This window comes from Scyliorhinus torazame, chromosome 30 (genome assembly GCF_047496885.1).
Source record: "Scyliorhinus torazame isolate Kashiwa2021f chromosome 30, sScyTor2.1, whole genome shotgun sequence".
In the NCBI taxonomy this organism is placed as follows: domain Eukaryota; kingdom Metazoa; phylum Chordata; class Chondrichthyes; order Carcharhiniformes; family Scyliorhinidae; genus Scyliorhinus; species Scyliorhinus torazame.
The window spans coordinates 31,522,366-31,541,810 of record NC_092736.1 but is presented as its reverse complement, the minus strand read 5'-3'; positions in this window follow the sequence as shown (position 1 = coordinate 31,541,810).

Below are 19,445 nucleotides of genomic sequence, written 5' to 3'. Positions count from 1 at the left end.
GTGAGGGGTGTGTTGGGGGGTTTCACTGGGAGGGGGGAGTTGGGGGTTTCAAATGGAGGGCGGTTGTTGGGGGGGTTTCACTGTGAAGGGGGTGTTCGGGGGTTTCACTGGGAGGGGGAGTTGGGGGTTTCACTCGGAGGGGGTGTTGGTGGTTTCACTGGGAGGGGGAGAGTTGAGGGGGTTTCATTGGGAGGGGCAGTTGGAGATTTCAGTGGGAGGGGGAGTTGGGGGTTTCACTGTGAGGGGGGAGTTGGGGGGGTTTCACTGGGAAGGGGGAGTTGAGGGGGTTTCACTGGGAGGGGGAGTTGGGGGTTTGACTGGGAGAGGGGAGTTGGCGGTTTCACTGGGAGGGGGAGTTGGAGGTTTCACAGGGAGGGACAGTTGGGGGTTTCACTGGGAGGGGGTGTAGGGGGGGTTTCACTGGGAGGGGGGAGTTGGTGGTTTCACTGGGAGGGGGGTTGTTGGGGGGTTTCACTGGGAGGGGGGATGTTGGGGGGGTTCCACTGTGAGGGGTGTGTTGGGGGGTTTCACTGGGAGGGGGGAGTTGGGGGTTTCAAATGGAGGGCGGTTGTTGGGGGGTTTCACTGGGAGGGGGGAGTTGGGGGGGTTTCACTGGGAGGGGGTGTTGAGGGGGTTTCACTGGGAGGGGGAGAGTTGGGGGGTTTCACTGGGAGGGGGTGTTGGGGGGTTTCACTGGGAGGGGGTGTTGGGGGGTTTCACTGGGAGGGGGAGAGTTGGGGGTTTTCACTGGGAGGGGGTGTTGGGGGGTTTCACTGGGAGGGGGAGTTGAGGGTGTTACATTGGGAGGCGGAGTTGGGGGGTTTCACTGGGAGGGGGTGTTGAGGGGGTTTCACTGGGAGGGGGCGAGTTGGGGGGTTTCACTGGGAGGAGGTGTTGGGGGGTTTCACTGGGGGGGGGTGTTGGGGGGTTTCACTTGGAGGGGGTGTTGGGGGTTTCACTGGGAGGGGGAGAGTTGGGGGTTTTCACTGGGAGGGGGTTTTGAGGGGGTTTCACTGGGAGGGGGAGTTGGAGGTTTCAGTGGGAGTGGGAGTTGGGGGTTTCACTGTAAGGGGGGCGTTGGGAGGGTTTCACTGGGCAGGGGTAGTTGGGGGGGTTTCACTGGGAGGGGGGAGTTGGGGGTTTCACTGGGAGGGGGGTTGTTGGGGGGTTTCACTGGGAGGGGGGATGTTGGGGGGGTTTCACTGCGAGGGGTGTGTTGGGGGGTTTCACTGGGAGGGGCGAGTTGGGGGTTTCAAATGGAGGGGGGTTGTTGGGGGGTTTCACTGGGAGGGGGGAGTTGGGGGGGTTTCACTGCGAGGGGGGTGTTCGGGGGTTTCACTGGAAGGGGGAGAGCTGGGGGGTTTCACTGGGAGGGGGAGTTGGGGGTTTCACTCGGAGGGGGTGTTGGGGGTTTCACTGGGAGGGGGAGAGTTGGGGGTGTTTCAGTGGGAGGGGGAGTTGGGGGTTTCACTGTGAGGGGGGAGTTGGGGGTTTCACTGGGAGGGGGCGTTGGGGGTTTCACTGGGAGGGGGAGTTGGAGGTTTCACAGGGAGGGACAGTTGGGGGTTTCACTGGGAGGGGGTGTAGGGGGGATTTCACTGGGAGGGGGGAGTTGGGGGTTTCACTGGGAGGAGGGTTGTTGGGGGGTTTCACTGGGAGGGGGATGTTGGAGGGTTTCACTGTTAGGGGTGTGTTGGGGATTTCATTGGGAGGGGGGAGTTGGGGGTTTCAAATGGAGGGGGGTTGTCGGGGGGTTTCACTGGGAGGGGGTGTTGGGGGGGCTTCTCTGGGAGGGGGTGTTGGGGGTTTCACTGGGAGGGGGGACGTTGGGGGGGTTTCACTGTGAGGGGGGAGTTGGGGGTTTCACTGGGAGGGGGTGTTGAGAGGGTTTCACTGGGAGGGGGAGAGTTGGGGGATTTCACTGGGATGGGGTGTTGGGGGGTTTCACTGGGAGGGGGTCTTGGGGGTTTCACTGGGAGGGGGAGAGTTGGGGGTTTTCACTGGGAGGGTGTGTTGAGGGGGTTTCACTGGGAGGGGGACTTGGAGGTTTCAGTGGGAGGGGGAGTTGGGGGTATCACTGTAAGGGGGGCGTTGGGGGGGTTTTACTGGGAAGGGGGAGTTGGGGGGGTTTCACTGGGAGGGGGGAGTTGGGTTTCACAGGGAGGGGCAGTTCGGGGTTTCACTGGGAGGGGGTGTTGGGGGCGTTTCACTGGGAGGGGGCAGTTGGGGGGTTTCACTGGGAGGGGGGAGTTGTGGGGGTTTCACTGGGAGGGGGGAGTTGGGGGTTTCAATGGGAGGGGGAGATGGGGGCTTTCAATGGGGGGGAGTTGGGGGGGTTTCACTGGGAGGGGGGAGTTGGGGGTTTCACTGAGAGGGGGGTTGTTGGGGGGTTTCACTGGGGAGGCGGAGTTGGGGGGGTTTCACTGGGAGGGGGCATTGGGGGTTTCACTGGGAGGGGGGATGTTGGGGGGGTTTCACTGGGAGGCGGGAGTTGGGGGTTTCACTGGGAGGGGGGGTTGTTGGGGGGTTTCACTGGGAGGGCGGATTTGGGGGTGTTTCACTGGGAGGGGGCATTGGGGGTTTCACTGCGAGCGGGGTGTTGGGGGGATTCACTGGGAGGGGGGAGTTCAGGGGGTTTCACAGGGAGGGGCAGTTTGGGGTTTCACTGGGAGGGGGTTTTGGGGGGTGTTTCACAGGGAGGGGCAGTTGGGGGGTTTCACTGGGAGAGGGGAGTTGGGGGGATTTCACTGGGAGGGGGGAGTTGGGGGTTTCACTGGGAGGGGGAGATGGGGGCTTTCAATGGGAGGAGGGAGTTGGGCGGTTTTCACTGGGAGGGGAGAGTTGGGGGTTTCACTGGGACGGGGGAGTTGGGTTGTTTCACTGGGAGGGGGAGTTGGGGGTTTCAATAGAAGGGGGAGTTGGGGGCTTCACTGGGTGGGGGGAGTTGGGGGTTTCACAGGGAGGGGCAGTTGGGGGTTTCACTGGGAGCGGGTGTAGGGGGGGGTTCACTGGGAGGGGGGAGTTGGGGGTTTCACTGGGAGGGGGCTTTTTGGGGGGTTTCACTGGGAGGGGGGAGTTGGGGGTTTCAATAGAAGGGGGAGTTGGTGGTTTCACTGGGAGGGGGGAGTTGGGGGTTGCACAGGGAGGGGCAGTTGGGGGTTTCCCTGGGAGGGGGTGTAGGGGGGGTTTCACTGGGAGGGGGGAGTTGTGGGTTTCACTGGGAAGGTGGTTGTTGGGGGGTTTCTCTGGGAGGGGCGATGTTGGGGGGTTTCACTGCGAGGGGTGTGTTGGGGGGTTTCACTGGGAGGGGGGAGTTGGGGGTTTCAAATGGAGGGGTGTTGTTGGGGGGTTTCACTGGGAGGGGGGAGTTGGGGGGGTTTCACTGGGAGGGGGTGTTGGGGGGGGTTTCACTGCGATGCGGGTGTTCGGGGGTTTCACTGGGAGGGGGAGAGCTGGGGGGTTTCACTGGGAGGGGGTGTTGAGGGGGTTTCACTGGGAGGGGGAGTTGGGGGTTTCACTCGGAGGGGGTGTTGGGGGTTTCACTGGGAGGGGGAGAGTTGGGAGGGTTTCACTGGGAGGGGTAGAGTTGGGGGGGTTTCACTGGGAGGGGGAGAGTTGGGGGAGTTTCACTGGGAGGGGGAGTTGAGGGGGTTTCACTGGGAGGGGGTGTTGGGGGTTTCACTGGGAGGGGGAGAGTTGGGGGGGGTTCACTGGGAGGGGGAGAGTTGGGGGGGTTTCACTGGGAGGGGGAGTTGAGGGGGTTTCACTGGGAGGGGAAGTTGGAGGTTTCAGTGGGAGGGGGAGTTGGGGGTTTCACTGTGAGGGGGGAGTTGGGGGGGTTTAACTGGGAAGGGGGAGTTGAGGGGGTTTCACTGGGAGGGGGAGTTGGGGGTTTCACTGGGAGAGGGGAGTTGGGGGCTTCACTGGGAGTGGGAGTTGAGGGGGTTTCACTGGGAGGGGTAGTTGGGGGTTTTCACTGGGAGGGGGGTGTTGAGGGGGTGTCACTGGGAGGGGGAGTTGGGAGTTTCACTGGGAGGGGGTGTTGGGGGTTTCACTGGGAGGGGGAGAGTTCGGGGGTTTCACTGGGAGGGGGGGAGTTTAGGGGGTATCACAGGGAGGCGGAGTTGGGGGGTTTCACTGGGAGGGGGGAGCTGAGGGGATATCACTGGGAGGGAGAGTTGGGGAGTTACACTGTGAGGGTGTGTTGAGGGGATTTCACTGGGAGGGGGAGCTGGGGGTTTCACTGGGAGGGGGGTAGTTGGGGGGGTTTCACTGGGAGGGGGAGTTTGGGAGTTTCACTGGGAGGGCGTGTTGTGGGTTTCACTGGGAGGGGGAGAGTTGGGGGGTTTCACTGGGAGGGGGGAGTTTAGGGGGTATCACAGGGAGGCGGAGTTGGGGGGTTTCACTGGGAGGGGGGAGTTGAGGGGATATCACTAGGAGGGGGAGTTGGGGAGTTACACTGGGAGGGGTTGTTGGGGGTTTCACTGGGAGGGGAAGAGTTGGGGGGTTTCACTGGGAGGCGGGAGTTTAGGGGATATCACGAGGAGGGGGAGTTGGGGAGTTACACTGGGAGGGGGGTGTTGAGGGGCTTTCACTGGGAGGGGGAGCTGGGGGTTTCACTGGGATGGGGGAGTTGGGGGGGTTTCACTCGGAGGGGGTGTTGGGGGTTTCACTCGGAGGGGGAGTTGTGGGGGGTTCACTGGGAGGGGGGTGTTTGGGGGTTTCACTGGGAGAGGGGAGTTGAGGGGGTTTCACTGGGAGGCGGAGTTTGGGGGTTTTACTGGGAGGGGGTGTTGAGCTGGGTTTCACTGGGAGGGGGAGCTGGGGGTTTCACTGGGAGGGGCTGTTGGGGCTTTCACTGCGAGGGGGAGAGTTGGGGGGTTTCACTGGGAGGGGGAGTTGAGGGGGTTTCACTGGGAGGGGGAGTTGGAGGTTTCAGTGGGATGGGAAGTTGGAGAGGTTTCACTGGGATGGGGAGTTGGGGGTTCCACAGGGAGGGGGGGAGTTCAGGGTTTAACAGGGAGGGGCAGTTTGGGGTTTCACTGGGAGGGGGTGTTGGGGGAGTTTCACTGGGAGGGGGTGGTTGGGGGATTCACAGGGAGGGGCAGTTGGGGGGTTTCACAGGGAGGGGGGAGTTGGGGGGGTTTCACTGGGAGGGGGGGGAGATGGGGTTTTCACTGGGAGGGGGAGATGGGGGCTTTCAATGGGAGGGGGAGGTGGGGGGGTTTCACTGCGAGAGGGAGTTGGGGGGGGGGTTTCACTGGGAGGAGGAGTTTGGGGTTTTCACTGGGAGGGGGGTGTTGAGGGGGTGTCACTGGAAGGGGGAGTTGGGAGTTTCACTGGGGGGGTGGTGTTGGGGGTTTCACTGGGAGGGGGAGAGTTGGGGGGTTTCACTGAGAGGGGGGAGTTTAGGGGGTATCACAGGGAGGCGGAGTTGGGGGGTTTCACTGGGAGGGGGGGAGTTGAGGGTATATCACTAGGAGGGGGAGTTGGGGAGTTACACTGGGAGGGGGGTAGTTGGGGGGGTTTCACTGGGAGGGGAAGTTTGGGAGTTACACTGGGAGGGGTGTGTTGAGGCGATTTCACTGGGAGGGGGAGCTGGGGGTTTCACTGGGAGGGGGGTAGTTGGGGGGGTTTCACTGGGAAGGGGAGTTTGGGAGTTTCACTGGGAGGGCGTGTTGTGGGTTTCACTGGGAGGGGGAGAGTTGGGGGGTTTCACTGGGATGGGGGGAGTTTAGGGGATATCACTAGGAGGGGGAGTTGGGGAGTTACACTGGGAGGGGTTGTTGGGGGTTTCACTGGGAGGGGAAGAGTTGGGGGGTTTCACTGGGAGGGGGTGTAGGGGGGATTTCACTGGGAGGGGGGAGTTGGGGGTTTCACTGGGAGGAGGGTTGTTGGGGGGTTTCACTGGGAGGGGGATGTTGGAGGGTTTCACTGTTAGGGGTGTGTTGGGGATTTCACTGGGAGGGGGGAGTTGTGGGTTTCAAATGGAGGGGGGTTGTCGGGGGGTTTCACTGGGAGGGGGGAGTTGGGTGGCTTCTCTGGGAGGGGGTGTTGGGGGTTTCACTGGGAGGGGGGACTTTTGGGGGGTTTCACTGTGAGGGGGGAGTTGGGGGTTTCACTGGGAGGGGGTGTTGAGGGGGTTTCACTGGGAGGGGGAGAGTTGGGGGATTTCACTGGGATGGGGTGTTGGGGGGTTTCACTGGGAGGGGGTCTTGGGGGTTTCACTGGGAGGGGGAGAGTTGGGGGTTTTCACTGGGAGGGTGTGTTGAGGGGGTTTCACTGGGAGGGGGAATTGGAGGTTTCAGTGGGAGGGGGAGTTGGGGGTATCACTGTAAGGGGGGCGTTGGGGGGGTTTCACTGGGAAGGGGGAGTTGGGGGGGTTTCACTGGGAGGGGGGAGTTGGGTTTCACAGGGAGGGGCAGTTCGGGGTTTCACTGGGAGGGGGTGTTGGGGGCGTTTCACTGGGAGGGGGCAGTTGGGGGGTTTCACTGGGAGGGGGGAGTTGTGGGGGTTTCACTGGGAGGGGGGGAGTTGGGGGTTTCAATGGGAGGGGGAGATGGGGGCTTTCAATGGGGGGGAGTTGGGGGGGTTTCACTGGGAGGGGGGAGTTGGGGGTTTCACTGAGAGGGGGGTTGTTGGGGGGTTTCACTGGGGAGGCGGAGTTGGGGGGGTTTCACTGGGAGGGGGCATTGGGGGTTTCACTGGGAGGGGGGATGTTGGGGGGGTTTCACTGGGAGGCGGGAGTTGGGGGTTTCACTGGGAGGGGGGTTGTTGGGGGGTTTCACTGGGAGGGCGGATTTGGGGGTGTTTCACTGGGAGGGGGCATTGGGGGTTTCACTGCGAGCGGGGTGTTGGGGGGATTCACTGGGAGGGGGGAGTTCAGGGGGTTTCACAGGGAGGGGCAGTTTGGGGTTTCACTGGGAGGGGGTTTTGGGGGGTGTTTCACAGGGAGGGGCAGTTGGGGGGTTTCACTGGGAGAGGGGAGTTGGAGGGATTTCACTGGGAGGGGGGAGTTGGGGGTTTCACTGGGAGGGGGAGTTGGGGGTTTCAATAGAAGGGGGAGTTGGGGGCTTCACTGGGTGGGGGGAGTTGGGGGTTTCACAGGGAGGGGCAGTTGGGGGTTTCACTGGGAGCGGGTGTAGGGGGGGGGTTCACTGGGAGGGGGCTTTTTGGGGGGTTTCACTGGGAGGGGGGAGTTGGGGGTTTCAATAGAAGGGGGAGTTGGGGGTTTCACTGGGAGGGGGGAGTTGGGGGTTGCACAGGGAGGGGCAGTTGGGGGTTTCCCTGGGAGGGGGTTTAGGGGGGGTTTCACTGGGAGGGGGGAGTTGTGGGTTTCACTGGGAAGGTGGTTGTTGGGGGGTTTCTCTGGGAGGGGCGATGTTGGGGGGGTTTCACTGCGAGGGGTGTGTTGGGGGGTTTCACTGGGAGGGGGGAGTTGGGGGTTTCAAATGGAGGGGTGTTGTTGGGGGGTTTCACTGGGAGGGGGGAGTTGGGGGGGTTTCACTGGGAGGGGGTGTTGGGGGGGGTTTCACTGCGAGGCGGGTGTTCGGGGGTTTCACTGGGAGGGGGAGAGCTGGGGGGTTTCACTGGGAGGGGGTGTTGAGGGGGTTTCACTGGGAGGGGGAGTTGGGGGTTTCACTGGGAGGGGGAGATGGGGGCTTTCAATGGGAGGGGGGAGTTGGGCGGTTTTCACTGGGAGGGGAGAGTTGGGGGTTTCACTGGGACGGGGGAGTTGGGTTGTTTCACTGGGAGGGGGAGTTGGGGGTTTCAACAGAAGGGGGAGTTGGGGGCTTCACTGGGTGGGGGGAGTTGGGGGTTTCACAGGGAGGGGCAGTTGGGGGTTTCACTGGGAGCGGGTGCAGGGGGGGGGTTCACTGGGAGGGGGGAGTTGGGGGTTTCACTGGGAGGGGGCTTTTTGGGGGGTTTCACTGGGAGGGGGGAGTTGGGGGTTTCAATAGAAGGGGGAGTTGGGGGTTTCACTGGGAGGGGGGAGTTGGGGGTTGCACAGGGAGGGGCAGTTGGGGGTTTCCCTGGGAGGGGGTTTAGGGGGGGTTTCACTGGGAGGGGGGAGTTGTGGGTTTCACTGGGAAGGTGGTTGTTGGGGGGTTTCTCTGGGAGGGGCGATGTTGGGGGGGTTTCACTGCGAGGGGTGTGTTGGGGGGTTTCACTGGGAGGGGGGAGTTGGGGGTTTCAAATGGAGGGGTGTTGTTGGGGGGTTTCACTGGGAGGGGGGAGTTGGGGGGGTTTCACTGGGAGGGGGTGTTGGGGGGGGTTTCACTGCGAGGCGGGTGTTCGGGGGTTTCACTGGGAGGGGGAGAGCTGGGGGGTTTCACTGGGAGGGGGTGTTGAGGGAGTTTCACTGGGAGGGGGAGTTGGGGGTTTCACTGGGAGGGGGAGATGGGGGCTTTCAATGGGAGGGGGGAGTTGGGCGGTTTTCACTGGGAGGGGAGAGTTGGGGGTTTCACTGGGACGGGGGAGTTGGGTTGTTTCACTGGGAGGGGGAGTTGGGGGTTTCAATAGAAGGGGGAGTTGGGGGCTTCACTGGGTGGGGGGAGTTGGGGGTTTCACAGGGAGGGGCAGTTGGGGGTTTCACTGGGAGCGGGTGCGGGGGGGGGTTCACTGGGAGGGGGGAGTTGGGGGTTTCACTGGGAGGGGGCTTTTTGGGGGGTTTCACTGGGAGGGGGGAGTTGGGGGTTTCAATAGAAGGGGGAGTTGGGGGTTTCACTGGGAGGGGGGAGTTGGGGGTTGCACAGGGAGGGGCAGTTGGGGGTTTCCCTGGGAGGGGGTTTAGGGGGGGTTTCACTGGGAGGGGGGAGTTGTGGGTTTCACTGGGAAGGTGGTTGTTGGGGGGTTTCTCTGGGAGGGGCGATGTTGGGGGGGTTTCACTGCGAGGGGTGTGTTGGGGGGTTTCACTGGGAGGGGAGAGTTGGGGGTTTCAAATGGAGGGGTGTTGTTGGGGGGTTTCACTGGGAGGGGGGAGTTCGGGGGTTTCACTGGGAGGGGGTGTTGGGGGGGGTTTCACTGCGAGGCGGGTGTTCGGGGGTTTCACTGGGAGGGGGAGAGCTGGGGGGTTTCACTGGGAGGGGGTGTTGAGGGGGTTTCACTGGGAGGGGGAGAGTTGGGGGAGTTTCACTGGGAGGGGGAGTTGAGGGGGTTTCACTGGGAGGGGGTGTTGGGGGTTTCACTGGGAGGGGGAGTTGAGGGGGTTTCACTGGGAGGGGAAGTTGGAGTTTCAGTGGGAGGGGGAGTTGGGGGTTTCACTGTGAGGGGGGAGTTGGGGGGGTTTAACTGGGAAGGGGGAGTTGAGGGGGTTTCACTGGGAGGGGGAGTTGGGGGTTTCACTGGGAGAGGGGAGTTGGGGGCTTCACTGGGAGTGGGAGTTGAGGGGGTTTCACTGGGAGGGGTAGTTGGGGGTTTTCACTGGGAGGGGGGTGTTGAGGGGGTGTCACTGGGAGGGGGAGTTGGGAGTTTCACTGGGAGGGGGTGTTGGGGGTTTCACTGGGAGGGGGAGAGTTGGGGGGTTTCACTGGGAGGGGGGGAGTTTAGGGGGTATCACAGGGAGGCGGAGTTGGGGGGTTTCACTGGGAGGGGGGAGCTGAGGGGATATCACTGGGAGGGAGAGTTGGGGAGTTACACTGTGAGGGTGTGTTGAGGGGATTTCACTGGGAGGGGGAGCTGGGGGTTTCACTGGGGGGGGGTAGTTGGGGGGGTTTCACTGGGAGGGGGAGTTTGGGAGTTTCACTGGGAGGGCGTGTTGTGGGTTTCACTGGGAGGGGGAGAGTTGGGGGGTTTCACTGGGAGGGGGGAGTTTAGGGGGTATCACAGGGAGGCGGAGTTGGGGGGTTTCACTGGGAGGGGGGGAGTTGAGGGGATATCACTAGGAGGGGGAGTTGGGGAGTTACACTGGGAGGGGTTGTTGGGGGTTTCACTGGGAGGGGAAGAGTTGGGGGGTTTCACTGGGACGGGGGAGTTTAGGGGATATCACGAGGAGGGGGAGTTGGGGAGTTACACTGGGAGGGGGGTGTTGAGGGGCTTTCACTGGGAGGGGGAGCTGGGGGTTTCACTGGGAGGGGGGAGTTGGGGGGGTTTCACTCGGAGGGGGTGTTGGGGGTTTCACTCGGAGGGGGAGTTGGGGGGGGTTCACTGGGAGGGGGGTGTTTGGGGGTTTCACTGGGAGAGGGGAGTTGAGGGGGTTTCACTGGGAGGTGGAGTTTGGGGGTTTCACTGGGAGGGGGTGTTGAGCTGGGTTTCACTGGGAGGGGGAGCTGGGGGTTTCACTGGGAGGGGCTGTTGGGGCTTTCACTGCGAGGGGGAGAGTTGGGGGGTTTCACTGGGAGGGGCAGTTGAGGGGGTTTCACTGGGAGGGGGAGTTGGAGGTTTCAGTGGGATGGGAAGTTGTAGAGGTTTCACTGGGATGGGGAGTTGGGGGTTCCACAGGGAGGGGGGGAGTTCAGGGTTTAACAGGGAGGGGCAGTTCGGGGTTTCACTGGGAGGGGGTGTTGGGGGAGTTTCACTGGGAGGGGGTGGTTGGGGGATTCACAGGGAGGGGCAGTTGGGGGGTTTCACAGGGAGGGGGGAGTTGGGGGGTTTCACTGGGAGGGGGGGAGATGGGGTTTTCACTGGGAGGGGGAGATGGGGGCTTTCAATGGGAGGGGGAGGTGGGGGGGTTTCACTGCGAGAGGGAGTTGGGGGGGGTTTCACTGGGAGGAGGAGTTTGGGGTTTTCACTGGGAGGGGGGTGTTGAGGGGGTGTCACTGGAAGGGGGAGTTGGGAGTTTCACTGGGGGGGTGGTGTTGGGGGTTTCACTGGGAGGGGGAGAGTTGGGGGGTTTCACTGAGAGGGGGGGAGTTTAGGGGGTATCACAGGGAGGCGGAGTTGGGGGGTTTCACTGGGAGGGGGGAGTTGAGGGGATATCACTAGGAGGGGGAGTTGGGGAGTTACACTGGGAGGAGGGTAGTTGGGGGGGTTTCACTGGGAGGGGGAGTTGGGGAGTTACACTGGGAGGGGTGTGTTGAGGCGATTTCACTGGGAGGGGGAGCTGGGGGTTTCACTGGGAGGGGGGTAGTTGGGGGGGTTTCACTGGGAGGGGGAGTTTGGGAGTTTCACTGGGAGGGCGTGTTGTGGGTTTCACTGGGAGGGGGAGAGTTGGGGGGTTTCACTGGGATGGGGGGAGTTTAGGGGATATCACTAGGAGGGGGCGTTGGGGAGTTACACTGGGAGGGGTTGTTGGGGGTTTCACTGGGAGGGGAAGAGTTGGGGGGTTTCACTGGGAGGGGGGGAGTTTAGGGGATATCACTAGGAGGGGGAGTTGGGGAGTTACACTGGGAGGGGGGTGTTGAGGGGATTTCACTGGGAGGGGGAGCTGGGGGTTTCACTGGGAGGGGGGAGTTGGGGGGGTTTCACTGGGAGGGGGAGCTGGGGGTTTCACTGGGAGGGGGGAGTTGGGGGGGTTTCACTGGGAGGGGGGATGTTGGGGGGTTTCACTGGGAGGGGGGAGTTGGGGGTTTCACTGGGAGGGGGGTTGTTGGGAGGTTTCACTGGGAGGGGGGATGTTTGGGGGGTTTCACTGCGAGGGGTGAGTTGGGGGGTTTAACAGGGAGGAGGGGTTTTGGGGGGTTTCACTGGGAGGGGGGCGTTGGGAGGGTTTCACTGGGAGGGGGTGTTGGGGGTTTCACTGGGATGGGGGATGTTGGGGGGGTTCACTGCAAGGGGGTGTTCGGGGGTTTCACTGTAAGGGGGGAGTTGAGGGGGTTTCACTGGGAGGCGGAGTTGGGGGGTTTCACTGGGAGGGGCTGTTGAGGGGGTTTCACTGGGAGGGGGAGCTGGGGGTTTCACTGGGAGGGGGTGTTGGGGCTTTCACTGCGAGGGGGAGAGTTGGGGGGCTTCACTGTGAGTGGGAGTTGAGGGGGTTTCACTGGGAGGGTTAGTTGGGGGTTTCACTGGGAGGGGGAGTTGGTGAGTTACACTGGGAGGGGTGTGATGAGGGGATTTCACCGGGAGGGGGAGCTGGGGGTTTCACTGGGAGGGGGGTAGTTGGGGAGGTTTCACTGGGAGGGGGAGTTTGGGAGTTTCACTGGGAGGGCGTGTTGTGGGATTCACTGGGAGGGGGAGAGTTGGGGGGTTTCACTGGGATGGGGGGAGTTTAGGGGGTATCCGAGGGAGGCGTAGTTGGGGGGTTTCACTGGGAGGGGGGAAGTTGAGGGGATATCACTAGGAGGGGGAGTTGGGGAGTTACACTGGGAGGGGGAGGTGGGGGGGTTTCACTGCGAGGGGGAGTTGGGGGGGTTTCACTGGGAGGAGGAGTTTGGGGTTTTCACTGGGAGGGGGGTGTTGAGGGGGTGTCACTGGGAGGGGGAGTTGGGAGTTTCACTGGGGGGGGTGGTGTTGGGGGTTTCACTGGGAGGGGGAGAGTTGGGGGATTTCACTGAGAGGGGGGGAGTTTAGGGGGTATCACAGGGAGGCGGAGTTGGGGGGTTTCACTGGGAGGGGGGGGTTGAGGGGATATCACTAGGAGGGGGAATTGGGGAGTTACACTGGGAGGGGTGTGTTGAGGCGATTTCACTGGGAGGGGGAGCTGGGGGTTTCACTGGGAGGGGGGTAGTTGGGGGGGTTTCACTGGGAGGGGGAGTTTGGGAGTTTCATTGGGAGGGCGTGTTGTGGGTTTCACTGGGAGGGGGAGAGTTGGGGGGTTTCACTGGGATGGGGGGAGTTTAGGGGGTATCCGAGGGAGGCGTAGTTGGGGGGTTTCACTGGGAGGGGGGAAGTTGAGGGGATATCACTAGGAGGGGGAGTTGGGGAGTTACACTGGGAGGGGTTGTTGGGGGTTTCACTGGGAGGGGAAGAGTTGGGGGGTTTCACTGGGAGGGGGGGAGTTTAGGGGATATCACTAGGAGGGGGAGTTGGGGAGTTACACTGGGAGGGGGGTGTTGAGGGGATTTCACTGGGAGGGGGAGCTGGGGGTTTCACTGGGAGGGGGGAGTTGAGGGGGTTTCACTGGGAGGGGGAGCTGGATGTTTCACTGGGAGGCGGGAGTTGGGGGGGTTTCACTGGGAGGGGGGATGTTGGGGGGGTTTCACTGCAAGGGGGCTGTTGGGGGGTTTCACTGGGAGGGGGGAGTTGGGGGTTTCACTGGGAGGGGGGTTGTTGGGAGGTTTCACTGGGAGGGGGGATGTTTGGGGGGTTTCACTGCGAGGGGTGAGTTGGGGGTTTTCACGGGGAGGGGGGTTTTTGGGGGGTTTCACTGGGAGGGGAGCGTTGGGGGGGTTTCACTGGGAGGGGGTGTTGGGGTTTTCGCTGGGATGGGGGATGTTGGGGGGGTTCACTGCAAGGGGGTATTCGGGGGTTTCACTGTAAGGGGGGAGTTGAGGGGGTTTCACTGGGAGGCGGAGTTGGGGGGTTTCACTGGGAGGGGCTGTTGAGGGGGTTTCACTGGGAGGGGGAGCTGGGGGTTTCACTGGGATGGGGTGTTGGGGCTTTCACTGCGAGGGGGAGAGTTGGGGGGCTTCACTGGGAGTGGGAGTTGAGGGGGTTTCACTGGGAGGGGTAGTTGGGGGTTTTCACTGGGAGGGGGGTGTTGAGGGGGTGTCACTGGGAGGGGGAGTTGGGAGTTTCACTGGGAGGGGGTGTTGGGGGTTTCACTGGGAGGGGGAGAGTTGGGGGGTTTCACTGGGAGGGGGGGAGTTTAGGGGGTATCACAGGGAGGCGGAGTTGTGGGGTTTCACTGGGAGAGGGGGAGTTGAGGGGATATCACTAGGAGGGGGAGTTGGTGAGTTACACTGGGAGGGGTGTGTTGAGGGGATTTCACCGGGAGGGGGAGCTGGGGGTTTCACTGGGAGGGGGGTAGTTGGGGAGGTTTCACTGGGAGGGGGAGTTTGGGAGTTTCACTGGGAGGGCGTGTTGTGCGATTCACTGGGAGGGGGAGAGTTGGGGGGTTTCACTGGGATGGGGGGAGTTTAGGGGGTATCCGAGGGAGGCGGAGTTGGGGGGTTTCACTGGGAGGGGGGAGTTGGGGGGTTTCAACGGGAGAGGGGAGTTGGGGCTTTCACAGGGAGGGGGGAGTTCGGGGTTTCACAGGGAGGGGCAATTCAGGGTTTCACTGGGAGGGGGTGTGGGGGGATTCACAGGGAGGGGCAGTTGGGGGGTTTCACTGGGAGGGGGAGTTGGGGGGGTTTCACTGGGAGGGGGAGTTTGGGGTTTCCACTTGGAGGGTGGTGTTGAGGGGGTTTCACTGGGTGGGGGAGCTGGGGGTTTCACTGGGAGGCGGAGTTGGGGTGTTTCACTGGGAGAGGGGGAGTTGAGGGGATATCACTAGGAGGGGGAGTTGGGGAGTTACACTGAGAGGGGGGAGTTGGGGGGGTTTCACTGGAGGGGGGAGTTGGAGGTTTCCCTGGGAGGGGGAGTTGGGGGGTTTCACTAGGAGGGGGGAGTTGGGGGTGTTTCACTGTGAGGGGGAGTTGGGTCATTTCACTGGGAGGGGGCGTTGGGGGTTTCACTGGGCGGGGGGTTGTTGGGGGTTTTCACTGGGAGGGGGGAGTTCGGGGGGTTTCACTGGAAGGGGGAGTTGGGGGTTTCACAGGGAGGGGGGATGTTGGGGGTGGTTTCACTGCGAGGGGGTGTTTGGGAGTTTGACTAGTAGTGGGGAGTAGGGGGGGCTTTACTGGGAGGGAGAGCTGGGGGTTTCACTGGGAGGGGGGTAGTTGGGGGGTTTCACTGAGAGGGGGGAGTTGGGGGGGTTTCACTGGGAGGGGGGAGTTGGGGGGTTTCACTGGGAGGGGGGAGTTGGGGGTGTTTCACTGGGAGGGGGAGCTGGGGGTTTCACTGGGAGGGGTGTTGGGGCTGTCACTGGGAGGGGGAGCTGAGGGGGTTTCACTGGGAGGGGGAGTTGGAGGTTTCAGTGGGATGGTCGTTGGAGAGGTTTCACTGGGATGGGGAGTTGGGGGTTTCACAGGGATGGGGGGAGTTCAGGGTTTAACAGGGAGGGGCAGTTCGGGGTTTCACTGGGAGGGGCAATTCAGGGCTTCACTGGGAGGGGGTGTGGGGGGGATTCACAGGGAGGGGCAGTTGGGGGGTTTCACTGGGAGGGGGAGTTGGGGGGGTTTCACTGGGAGGGGGAGTCTGGGGTTTCCACTTGGAGGGTGGTGTTGAGGGGGTTTCACTGGGTGGGGGAGCTGGGGGTTTCACTGGGAGGGGGTGTTGGGGGTTTCACTGTGAGGGGGAGAGTTGGGGTGTTTCACTGGGAGAGGGGGAGTTGAGGGGATATCACTAGGAGGGGGAGTTGGGGGGGTTTCACTGGTGGGGGGAGTTGGGGGTTTCCCTGTGAGGGGGAGTTGGGGGGTTTCACTAGGAGGGGGGAGTTGGGGGTGTTTCACTTGAGGGGGAGTTGGGGATATCACTGGGAGGGGGCGTTGGGGGTTTCACTGGGCGGGGGGTTGTTGGGGGTTTTCACTGGGAGGGGGGAGTTCGGGGGGTTTCACTGGAAGGGGGAGTTGGGGGTTTCACAGGGAGGGGGGATGTTGGGGGGGTTTCACTGCGAGGGGGGTGTTTGGGAGTTTGACTAGTAGTGGGGAGTTGGGGGGGCTTTACTGGGAGGGAGAGCTGGGGGTTTCACTGGGAGGGGGGTAGTTGGGGGGTTTCACTGAGAGGGGGGAGTTGGGGGGGTTTCACTGGGAGGGGGAGTTGGGGGTGTTTCACTGGGAGGGGGGAGTTGGGGGTGTTTCATTGGGAGGGGGAGTTGGAGGTTTCAGTGGGATGGGTAGTTGGGGATTTCACTGGGATGGGGAGTTGGGGGTTTCACAGGGATGGGGGGAGTTCAGGGTTTAACAGGGAGGGGCAGTTCGGGGTTTCACTGGGAGGGGGTGTTGGGGGAGTTTCACTGGGAGGGGGTAGTTGGGGGATTGACAGGGAGGGGCAGTTGGGGGTTTCACAGGGAGGGGGGAGTTGGGGGGGTTTCACTGCAAGGGGGCTGTTGGGGGGTTTCACTGGGAGGGGGGAGTTGGGGGTTTCACTGGGAGGGGGGATGTTTGGGGGGTTTCACTGCGAGGGGTGTGTTGGGGGGTTTCACGGGGAGGGAGGTTGTTGGGGGGTTTCACTGGGAGGGGGGAGTTGGGGGGGTTTCACTGGGAGGGGGTGTTGGGGGTTTCACTGGGATGGGGGATGTTGGGGGTTTTCACTGCAAGGGGGTGTTCGGGCGTTTCACTGGGAGGGGGGAGTTGAGGGGGTTTCACTGGGAGGCGGAGTTGGGGGGTTTCACTGGGAGGGGCTGTTGAGGGGGTTTCACTGGGAGGGGGAGCTGAGGGTTTCACTGGGAGGGGGTGTTGGGGCTTTCACTGCGAGGGGGAGAGTTGGGGGGCTTCACTGGGAGTGGGAGTTGAGGGGGTTTCACTGGGAGGGGTAGTTGGGGGTTTCATTGGGAGAGGGGTATATGGGGGGTTTCACTGGGAGGGGGGAGTTGGGGGCTTTCACAGGGAGGGGGAGTTCGGGGTTTCACAGGGAGGGGCAATTCAGGGTTTCACTGGGAGGGGGTGTTGGGGGATTCACAGGGAGGGGCAGTTGGTGGGTTTCACTGGGAGGGGGAGTTGGGGGGGTTTCACTGGGAGGGGGTGTTTGGGGTTTTCACTTGGAGGGTGGTGTTGAGGGGGTTTCACTGGGTGGGGGAGCTGGGGGTTTCACTGGGAGGGGGTGTTGGGGGTTTCACTGTGAGGGGGAGAGTTGGGGTGTTTCACTGGCGGGGGGAGTTGAGGGGGTATCCCTGGGAGGGGGAGTTGGGGGTGTTTCACTGGGAGGGGGAGTTGGAGGTTTAAATGGGAGGGGGAGTTGGGGGTTTCACTGGGAGGGCGAGTTGGTGATTTCTCTGGGAGGGGGAGTTGGGGGTTTAAATGGAAGGGGGTGTTGGTGGTTTCACTGGGAGGGGAAGTTGGGGATTTCACTGTGAGGGGGTGTTGGGGGGTTTCACTGGGATGGAGAGTTGGGGTTTTCACTGGGAGGGGGAGTTGGGGGTTTCATTGGGAGGGGGAGTTGGGGGTTTAACTGGAAGGTGGGTGTTGGTGGTTTCACTAGGAGGGGGAGTTGGGGGTTTCAGTGGGAGGGGGAGTTGGGTGTTTCACTGGGAGGGGCCTGTTGGGGTGTTTCACTGGGAGGGGGGAGTTGGGGGTTTCACTGGGAGGGGGAGTTGGGGGTTTCACTGGGAGGGGGAGTCGGGGATTTCACTGGGAGGGGGGAGTTGGGGATTTCACTTAGGAGGGGGAGTTGGGGGGGTTTCACTGGGACGGGGTGTTGGGGGGGGGGGTTTCACTGGGAGGGGGAGATGGGGGTTTCACTGGGAGAAGGGAGTTTGGGGTTTCACTGGGAGGAGGGTTGTTGGGGGGTTTCACTGTGAGGGGGAGTTCGGGGTTTCACTGGGAGGGGGAGTTGGTGGTTTCACTGGAAGGGGGAGTTGGGGGTTTCACAGGGAAGGGGGATGTTGGGGGGGGTTTCACTGCGAGGGGGGTGTTTGGGAGTTTGACTAGTAAGGGGGAGTTGGGGGGGCTTTACTGGGAGGGAGAGCTGGGGGTTTCACTGGGAGGGGGGTAATTGGGGGATTTCACTGAGAGGGGGGAGTTGGGGGGGTTTCACTGGGAGGGGGGAGTTGGGGGGTTTCACTGGGAGGGGGGAGTTGGGGGGGTTTCACTGGGAGGGGGGAGTTGGGTGGTTTCACTGGGAGAGGGAGTTGGGGGTGTTTCACTGGGAGGGGGAGTTGGGGGGTTTCACTGGGTGGGGGGAGTTGGGGGGGTTTCACTGGGAGGGGGTGTTGGGGGTTTCACTGGGAGGGGGGATGTTTGGGGGGTTTCACTGGGAGGGGGGAGTTGGAGGGTTTCACTGGGAGGGGGTGTTCGGGGGGTTTCACTGCGAGGGGGGTGTTCGGGGGTTTCACTGGGAGAGGGGAGTTGAGGGGGTTTCACTGGGAGGCGGAGTTGGGGGGTTTCACTGAGAGGGGGTGTTGAGGGGGTTTCACTGGGAGAGGGAGCTGGTGGTTTCACTGGGAGGGGGTGTTGGGGCTTTCACTGCGAGGGGGAGAGTTGGGGGGTTTCACTGGGAGGGGGAGCTGAGGGGGTTTCACTGGGAGGGGGAGTTGGAGACGTTTCACTGGGATGGGGGGAGTTCAGAGTTTAACAGGGAGGGGCAGTTCGGGGTTTCACTGGGAGGGGGTGTTGGGGGAGTTTCACTGGGAGGGGGTAGTTGGGGGATTCACAGGGAGGGGCAGTTGGGGGGTTTCACAGGGAGGGGGGAGTTGGGGGGGTTTCACTGGGAGGGGGGGACATGGGGGTTTCACTGGGAGGGGGAGATGGGGGCTTTCAATGGGAGGGGGAGGTGGGGGGGTTTCACTGGGAGGGGGAGGTGGGGGGGTTTCACTGGGAGGGGGAGTTGGGGGGGGTTTCACTGGGAGGAGGAGTTTGGGGTTTTCACTGGGAGGGGGGTGTTGAGGGGGTGTCACTGGGAGGGGGAGTTGGGGGCTTTCACAGGTAGGGGGAGTTCGGGGTTTCACAGGGAGGGGCAATTCAGGGTTTCACTGGGAGGGGGTGTTGGGGGTATCATAGGGAGGGGCAGTTGGGGGGTTTCACTGGGAGGGGGAGTTGGGGGGGTTTCACTGGGAGGGGGAGTTTGGGGTTTTCACTTGGAGGGTGGTGTTGAGGGGGTTTCACTGGGTGGGGGAGCTGGGGGTTTCACTGGGAGGGGGTGTTGGGGGTTTCACTATGAGGGGGAGAGTTGGGGTGTTTCACTGGGGGGGGGAGTTGAGGGGGTATCCCTGGGAGGGGGAGTTGGGGGGGTTTCACTGGGAGGGGGAGTTGGAGGTTTAAATGGGAGGGGGAGTTGGGGGTTTCACTGGGAGGGCGAGTTGGTGATTTCTCTGGGAGGGGGAGTTGGGGGTTTAAATGGAAGGGTGTGTTGGTGGTTTCACTGGGAGGGGAAGTTGGGGATTTCACTGTGAGGGGGTGTTGGGGGGTTTCACTGGGATGGAGAGTTGGAGTTTTCACTGGGAGGGGGAGTTGGGGGTTTCATTGGGAGGGGGAGTTGGGGGTTTAACTGGAAGGTGGGTGTTGGTGGTTTCACTAGGAGGGGGAGTTGGGGGTTTCACTGGGAGGGGGAGTTGGGAGTTTCACTGGGAGGGGCCTGTTGGGGTGTTTCACTGGGAGGGGGGAGTTGGGGGTTTCACTGGGAGGGGGAGTTGGGGGTTTCACTGGGAGGGGGAGTCGGGGGTTTCACTGGGAGGGGAGAGTTGGGGATTTCACTGGGAGGGGGAGTTGGGGGGGTTTCACTGGGACGGGGTGTTGGGGGGGGGTTTCACTGGGAGGGGGAGTTGGGGGTTTCACTGCGAGAAGGGAGTTTGGGGTTTCACTGGGAGGAGGGTTGTTGGGGGGTTTCACTGTGAGGGGGAGTTGGGTGTTTCACTGGGAGGGGGAGTTGGG